The following is an 8,297-nucleotide window of genomic DNA, read 5'->3' on the forward strand; positions in this document are numbered from 1 at the left end:
AGCTGGTAGTTACCTGTATTACTGATTCCCTGAGAAATACAAGTGGTTTCGAAAAAGTGTCAACAATTAAGTTGGTGAGTTCATAAGTGTTTTGCATTGAAAAGTATGTCCTTTTTGATAGTAAATCGATGAACGAGGTTTTCAGAAAATCCAATATTTTCTATAGATGATTTGAAAAGTTTCCCGTGTTGGAGTGCATTAGTGTTTTCCATGCTTGAATAATAGTGATAACATTTGTATTAACAATAAAATGGAAAACTGAAATGCATGTATGAATCTCGTAAATCTAACTTGTTTTTATACTTTTATGTGAGTTTTATAACCATGCTAATGACATTGTTGGCCTGTAACAACGTTCTTCAGGCGTTGGAACTGTTATGACATTTGTCACCCCAGGCCTGCCGGCCTAGCTGTAGCTAACAGCTTAGGTGTGGGATTGTCAATCCCGTATAGATCTATACACAAGTATCACGCTCCCCCTACAAGGGATTATGGTATATAGTACAGGACTTAATAATGCATACTCGAACGTACGTGAAGCTGTCTCACATTACTAGGTATAAACAGATTTACGATGATAAAAGACTGTACTTCTTTTGAAAGCATTTCATTTGTCGAGATGTATATGTAAAATGTATGAATCACTTGAATACTATGCTCATTATAGTTTGTCAAAAGTATGTTCCTATTTGGTAATAACAACTTGATGATATAATATCCCTTTAAAACATAAAGTTATTTTTGTATCAACACTCTATAAGAACGATATTATAAAAATAATACTTTGATTTGTAATGTACTTGTATTTCCCCCCTAAAATGTGAAAAGAATTGAAAAGTAGGGGTATGAACTCACTCGTTTCGAAGAGAGAGGCTAGGGTTGAGCAGAACTTCGTCCGCGGATGGTTGCGTCGTCGGGCTCTTCGGGGATCTCTGCAGCGTAAATCTTCCGTCGGGGGCTCGAGTGCGGAAACCGAGGTGAGAAAAATGGTCTCTGGAACTCAGTGGTATGGGAGAATGACTGAGAAGTTGTGAAAGTGTGCAAAAACTCGAAGCTGAACCTTTCTATTTATAGGCTGGAATTGCCTCGTACGCGGGGCGTAATTTTGGAGTACGCAGCGCGTACGTCGTTACGCTGGGCGTAATATGGCGTCATGGCTTACGACTCCTGGCTAGCTAAGCGTAGCTTGGGCGGGCCGATGGGACTCGACTCTGGGTCTAGTACGCGGGGCGTACTCCCAGAGTACGCGGGGCGTAATCCCTGCTTCCGACTTCTAAATTCCGTAACTTTTGCGTACGAGCTCCGTTTTTCGCGTTCTTTATATCCACGCGTAGGTGAGATTATGCTCTACAACTTTCCTTTAGACTCCGTCGGCTAGTTTTGACTTTATTTTTAATGATATATTTTTAATAGGCCGGGCCTCCTAAAGTTCGATAAAAATTCATAGGTTCTTTATTCGGCGTCGGTTTTCGTTTGTCTTTTTATTGTTTTATTACTACTGAGGAGATCTTCAACTTTCGTTTAGATACTTAAGGCTTTAAAATGCATTTTATTGAGATTCTACTTTTTATGTCAAATATTGTTTTAACGTCGCGTCGTAAATATACGAGTGGTTATAATTTCTTCAATATAACCCGGTTTTGAGCGTTCTTTATGTTTTTGGAAACCTTGGCATGATATCTAATATTCGATGCATCCCAACTTAGATACTTGAACACTTTATTTTCGAGGTTAATTTCGTTGTTTTTAGCTTTCGAGTGTTTACAATGCTTTTTGGGAAAAATAGGGTTGTCACATCATCCCCCTGTTAAGGGAATTTCGTCCCGAAATTTACTCTAAGATAGAGTTTACAGTTTTAGGAAAAAAAGATGCGGGTACTTTTGTTTCATCTGATCTTCGCGTTCCCAGGTGTATTCAGGTCCTCGCTTGGCGTTCCAGCGGACCTTTACAATGGGTATGCGGCTTTGTTTAGTCCTTTTGATTTCCCGATCCATGATCTCTACTGGTTCCTCCACAAATTGAAGGTTTTCATTTATTGCAATTTCGTCTAGAGGGACGACAAGGGTCTCGTCGGATAAGCACTTCTTTAGATTTGATACGTGAAAGGTAGGGTGTACGTTGTGGAGTTCCTGAGGTAGTCTAAGTTTGTAAGCCACTGGACCGATCCTGGCAAGGATCTCGAATGGTCCGATGTATCTAGGGTTCAGTTTTCCACGTTTTCCGAAGCGTATTAAGCCTTTCCAAGGTGAGACTTTGAGTAGGACATGGTCTCCAACTTGGAATTCCAAGGGTTTGCGTCTCTTATCTGCGTAACTCTTTTGTCTATCTCTTGATGCTTTTAGACGTTCTCGGATTTGAACAATTTTCTCCGTAGTCTCCCTTATGATTTCTGGTCCAGTGAGCGTGTTGTCAGTTGCTTGTCCTTTTGCTAGTTGCGTGTCCCCCACTTCGGCCCAGCACAAAGGTGACCTGCATTTGCGGCCATAAAGGGCTTCGAACGGGGCAGCCTTGATGCTGGTGTGGTAGCTATTGTTGTACGAGAATTCGACCAATGGTAGATGTGTGTCCCATGCTTTGCCAAAGTCGATTACGCAAGCTCTCAGCATGTCTTCTAGGGTTTGTATAGTTCTCTCACTCTGGCCGTCCGTTTGTGGGTGATAAGCGGTACTCATGTCTAGTCTTGTCCCCAAAGCTTTTTGTAGCGACTGCCAGAACCTTGAGGTGAATCTACTATCTCGGTCCGAGATAATGGACATGGGCACACCATGCAGTCGTACAATTTCTCTGAGGTATGTTCTTGTTAACTTCTCCAATTTATCCGTCTCTTTGATCGGTAGGAAATGTGCTGACTTAGTTAACCTGTCGACAATTACCCAAATGGTGTCGAGTCCGCTTGTTGTCTTGGGCAACTTTGTTATGAAATCCATGGTTATCCGCTCCCACTTCCATTCGGGTATTTCTGGTTGTTGTAATAAACCCGAGGGCTTCTGATATTCCACCTTGACTTTGGCACATGTTAGGCATTTGCTTACGTAGGTAGCAATTTCGGCTTTCATGTTTTGCCACCAGTACAATTTCTTGAGATCGAGATACATCTTATCGGAGCCGGGATGTATGGAGTATCGTGTTTTATGGGCTTCGTCCATAACGATTTCTCTGAATCCACCAAACTTCGGTATCCAAATTCGATCCATGAAATAACGAGTTCCGTTGTTCTTGGTCTCAAGGTTCTTATCCATTCCTCTTAGGGCTTCTCCTGTCACATTTTCGGATTTCAAGGCTTCTATTTGGGCATCCTTGATTTGCGTGAACAGGTGTGAATGGATTGTCATAGTTAGGGATTTCACTCGGCGACCTGAGTACTCCTTCCGACTGAGTGCATCAGCCACTACATTAGCCTTTCCGGGGTGATATCGGATTTCGCACTCGTAATCACTTAGTAGTTCTACCCATCGCCTCTGTCTCATGTTGAGTTCCTTCTGGTTGAGGATATGTTGGAGGCTTTTATGATCAGTGAAGATGGTACATTTTGTGCCGTAGAGATAGTGTCTCCATATCTTCAGAGCGAAGACGACTGCTCCTAGCTCAAGATCATGCGTTGTGTAGTTCACTTCGTGCGTCTTTAGTTGTCTTGAGGCGTAGGCGATGACCTTCCCTCTTTGCATTAAGACACACCCAAGTCCTTGGTTTGAAGCATCACAATAGACCACGAAGTCCTCCGTTCCTTCTGGCAAGGTTAGGATGGGCGCACTACATAAGGCTCGCTTTAGTGTCTGAAATGCACTGTCTTGTTTTTCTCCCCAGTCGAAGGTCACATTCTTCTGGGTTAGGGTGGTAAGTGGCTTGGCAATCTTTGAAAAGTTCGGTATGAATCTTCGGTAATACCCGGCGAGTCCCAAAAATTGCCGGATTTCTGTAGGGGTTCTTGGAGTAGTCCAACTATCTATTGCCTTTATTTTGGAGGGGTCCACGTGTATTCCTTCTTTGCTTACAACATGTCCTAGGAAATCCACTTCCCGAATCCAAAATTCACATTTGGAAAATTTTGCGTAAAGTTTCTCTGCCCTTAATGTTTCCAATACTTGGCGGAGGTGTTTGCTGTGTTCTTCCTAGCTTCTTGAATAGATGAGTATATCATCTATGAACACGATCACGAACTTGTCCAGGAAGGGACGACATACTCGGTTCATCAAGTCCATGAACACCGCTGGAGCATTCGTCAATCCGAAGGGCATTACCACAAATTCGTAGTGACCATAACGTGTTCGGAAAGCCGTTTTGGGGATGTCTCCTTCCAGTACTCGTAGTTGGTGATAACCAGACCTTAGATCGATCTTTGAGAAGTAGCTTGCCCCCTGCAGTTGGTCGAATAGATCGTCTATGCGCGGTAAGGGATATCGGTTCTTGATTGTGAGTTTGTTTAGCTCCCGATAATCGATGCACATGCGAAAGGATCCGTCCTTCTTCTTCACAAATAGGACTGGCGCTCCCCATGGTGAGAAACTTGGTCTGATGAATCCCTTGCTTAGCAGCTCGTTTAATTGACTGGATAGTTCCTGTATCTCGGCTGGAGCTAAACGGTACGGCGACTTTGCTACAGGGGTAGCCCCGGGGATTAAGTCGATTTTGAACTCGACTTGACGTTCCGGTGGGATTCCTGGAAGATCTTCTGGGAAAATATCCGGGAAGTTGCAGACTTCCGGAATATCTTTAATGTTTTTCGATTCTCGTTTCTTGTCTACTACGTGGGCTAGAAAGGCATGATATTCCTTACGAAGATACTTTTGTGCTTTAATACAGGAAATGATTTGTAAACTTGAACTAGGTTTGTCGCCATAAATGACAAGAGTTTCACCGTTTGGCAGATTTAAGCGAACAGCCCTTTCGTGGCAAAGGATATCGGCATGGTGAAGGCTCAACCAGTCCATACCGATGATGACATCGAAACTTCTTATGGAAATGGGCATAAGATCGACTTGAAACAAGTGCTCGTTTAAATTTAGTGTGCACCCTACGTATAAATCGTTTGCGTGTTCTGTTTTACCGTTTGCCATTTCTACAGTGAATATTTTATTGAGTGGTTGGGGTTCTTGATTAAGTAGGTGTTTGAATTTATGACTCACAAAACTTCTCTCCGCACCGCAGTCAAAAAGTATGCATGCATAAGTGTTGTTGAGTAGAAACGTACCCGTAACCACCGTGGGGTCCGCTATTGCTTCTCTCTGTCCTACTGCCAACACTCTCCCCACACCGCCAATATTCCTTTTCTTGGGACAATCCCTCCTGAAGTGTCCAGTCTCTCCGCACCCATAACATGCCCGGCTTACCCCAGTTCCAGGAACCCGAGTAATTGGTCGTGCTGGTGCTTTACAGAAACGGGCTGTGTGCCCTTTCCTGTCACAGTTCTTGCAGTGCATCTCGCGACAAATACCATGGTGATGGTAGTTGCACTTGCTGCACTTGGGCAGAATCCCTGCATATGGTTTTGTTGGTGCAGAGGTAGCAGGAGTTGTGGTGGGGGTAGTAGCAGCATAAACCGCAACCATTTGTTTCTTTGAAGGTTCTTGTGAAGTTTGTCCCTTCCTTTTGTTCCAAAATTTCTTCTTGTTGTTGTTGTTGGCATTGATTTCATTGTTGCTGTTCCCTTTGGTTGGTTCAGCCATAATCGCCGCGACTCCTTGACAGACACCATGATCAACAAGAGATTGCGCTAGTTCCTTGGCGCTGGCGAAAGTCAAGGGTCTGGAAGCTAGCACACTTCCTCGAAGTTGGGGTGATAGTCCCCAAATGTATCTCTCAACCTTCTGGCTCTCCAGGGTTAACATTCCTGGGCAAAGTGTTATTAAGTCACTTAACCTGTTGGTGTAACCAGCTATGTCCGATCCTACCATCGAGAGGTTCCACAGTTCCTGTTCAAGCTTCTGAATCTCGCCTCTTGGGCAGTATTCTCGAAGGAGCATTCTTTTCAGGTTTTCCCAACCCATGGAGTTTGCCACCACCAGGGTTAGTGTCTGGACGTGGCCGTTCCACCATGTCAGGGCGCGTTCAGAGAAAGTAAAAGCGGCGAACTTTACTTTGCTTTCTTCAGGACATGCACAGATTTCGAATACAGCTTCTGTTTTCTCTATCCATTGAGATAGAGCCAATACTCCCCCAGTCCCGCAAAAGGGAATAGGTTTTCCGTTGGTGAAGTCTTTGTAAGTGCATACCCCTGAACGGCTTTGACCTTGGCCATTTGTAAAACTGTCTGTTCCTCCCCCCGATCCGTTGTTGCTCATTTGAGCCATTGCTGCATTTACAACAGCGGTTACAGCAGTCTGGAACATAACGGTGTCCATAATTGGAGGAGGTGGTGGAGGTGGTGTTGAAGTTGAGTTTCTGCGTGTTGATCTACGAGGAGGCATGTTCTGGTAGAGAAAAATAAGAATGAATATTATAAGTTTCTAATGTTTTGACAATCGTGTGTTAGTTGTTATTTGTTTTGACTTTAGTTTATGGTTTCGAGGTAGGCATAGAAATTTAAAACTCGTAATTTTTTTTTTTTTTTTTTTTTTGAGAGGTATATAATAAGAAATACTTCATATTCATTCATATAGGTCACACTTGAGGTGTGTTACATTACATATCTTGTTAGGGAAAAATTTGACCCTCCTAGAGGTCTCCGATTGCAGATACTAAAGGGAAATAAGGGAAAAACTTTTATCCGAGATCCTAATCTATAACAAAATTGTTGGGCATCGAACAATCTCTACTTGCGGCGTTTGGAGCTAGACTCGGCATCCGACCGTTTGACTCCCATCAGTCGCCTCTCGAGATCTGCTTGTTGTTCCTTCATTCCTCTTATTTCTGCCAGAGCCACTATCATTTGGTTCTGAAGTGTTCCCGTGTAGATTTGGGTATTTTCATGTAGTCCTTCCAAACGGCGGATGTCAGCGGCGTTACCTTGGGTAGCAGCATTGATTTCACGAACTCTGGCTGCTTGTTGGTCCGCCTGGTAGTTCTGGTTAGCTATAGCATTCACGACGACAGGAAGTGCTCGATCTGCTGAGCCTCCCCCACTGACGTTGTAAAAATCCCGACACATGCCGAATGGAGGGCGTACACCTTGTTGGCGGCTCCAGTAGTAGAGGTGGCTTCCCCAGATGGGGATGGGTCCCGGTTGATCTGGTCTGATTACGGGAGGATGAGGGATGGGAGGGTCGTACACTTCTGGCTCAGAGTCTGTCCCGCTAGAAATCTCCACGATCTCTTCGTCGACTTCGAACTCCTCTCCGACTTCGACTTCGAATTCTTCCTCGACCTCTTCTTCGATTTCCTCTGGGTCTTCCTCCGGGTCTTCTTCTATCCAACCGCCGTTGCCTTGGTTTGGGTAGTAGGGATCTCCTGGTAAATGGAACCCGGCCATTTGTCTGTACTAGGATAGATGTATGAGAACGTTATAAGAAAAGAAATTTCTATTTAGCGACTTATTATTTTTAACTATAATTTTTATTGTACAACTATTTAATAATACTTCTATACTATTTCAACTTGGCGAAACTAGAACAATTTTGTATTTGGTAAGTTTTCGGCTTGTTGTCCACTACGACCATTCCTCGACGTACGTTGGTCAAATCCAGGATAAATATAGTTGATCAGGCTATATTTATTCTCGACATGATTACATACCCCGAGGCTCAATCGTAGTGTCGTAACTTGCCGTAATACTTTTTAGTAAAACTTGTTATGATACGAGATTTATGCATGCTTGTAAAAATGTATATCTTTAAAAGAAAGTATTTTGTTCATGACAATGTTTCATCAGAGGGTTTTTGGTCCCCTTTGCATTTATAGTTTGTATATCGTATGTGGTTCGATATACTTAGTTCACTATAAACAATGCTCTGATACCAATCTGTCACACCCCCAAACCAGAGTGGCGGAAACATTCGGGGGTGGATGACTTCCCGTAGTATCACAACCATTGAATATTGTAAAGAAAGTAACACAACCATCACATATATAATGAAAACGTATGTTGTTGCGTTATACATAATAGCAAAAGAATATTACAATGAGATGATAAATGTTCAATAATAAAACATCTTTAGTGTTTCCTTCTCCAAAAGCTGGTAGTTACCTGTATTACTGATTCCCTGAGAAATACAAGTGGTTTCGAAAAAGTGTCAACAATTAAGTTGATGAGTTCATAAGTGTTTTGCATTGAAAAGTATGTCCTTTTTGATAGTAAATCGATGAACGAGGTTTTCAGAAAATCCAATATTTTCTATAGATGATTTGAAAAGTTTCCCGTGTTG

This window comes from Lactuca serriola, chromosome 2 (genome assembly GCF_051521515.1).
Source record: "Lactuca serriola cultivar US96UC23 chromosome 2, Lser_US96UC23_V15, whole genome shotgun sequence".
NCBI classification, from domain to species: domain Eukaryota; kingdom Viridiplantae; phylum Streptophyta; class Magnoliopsida; order Asterales; family Asteraceae; genus Lactuca; species Lactuca serriola.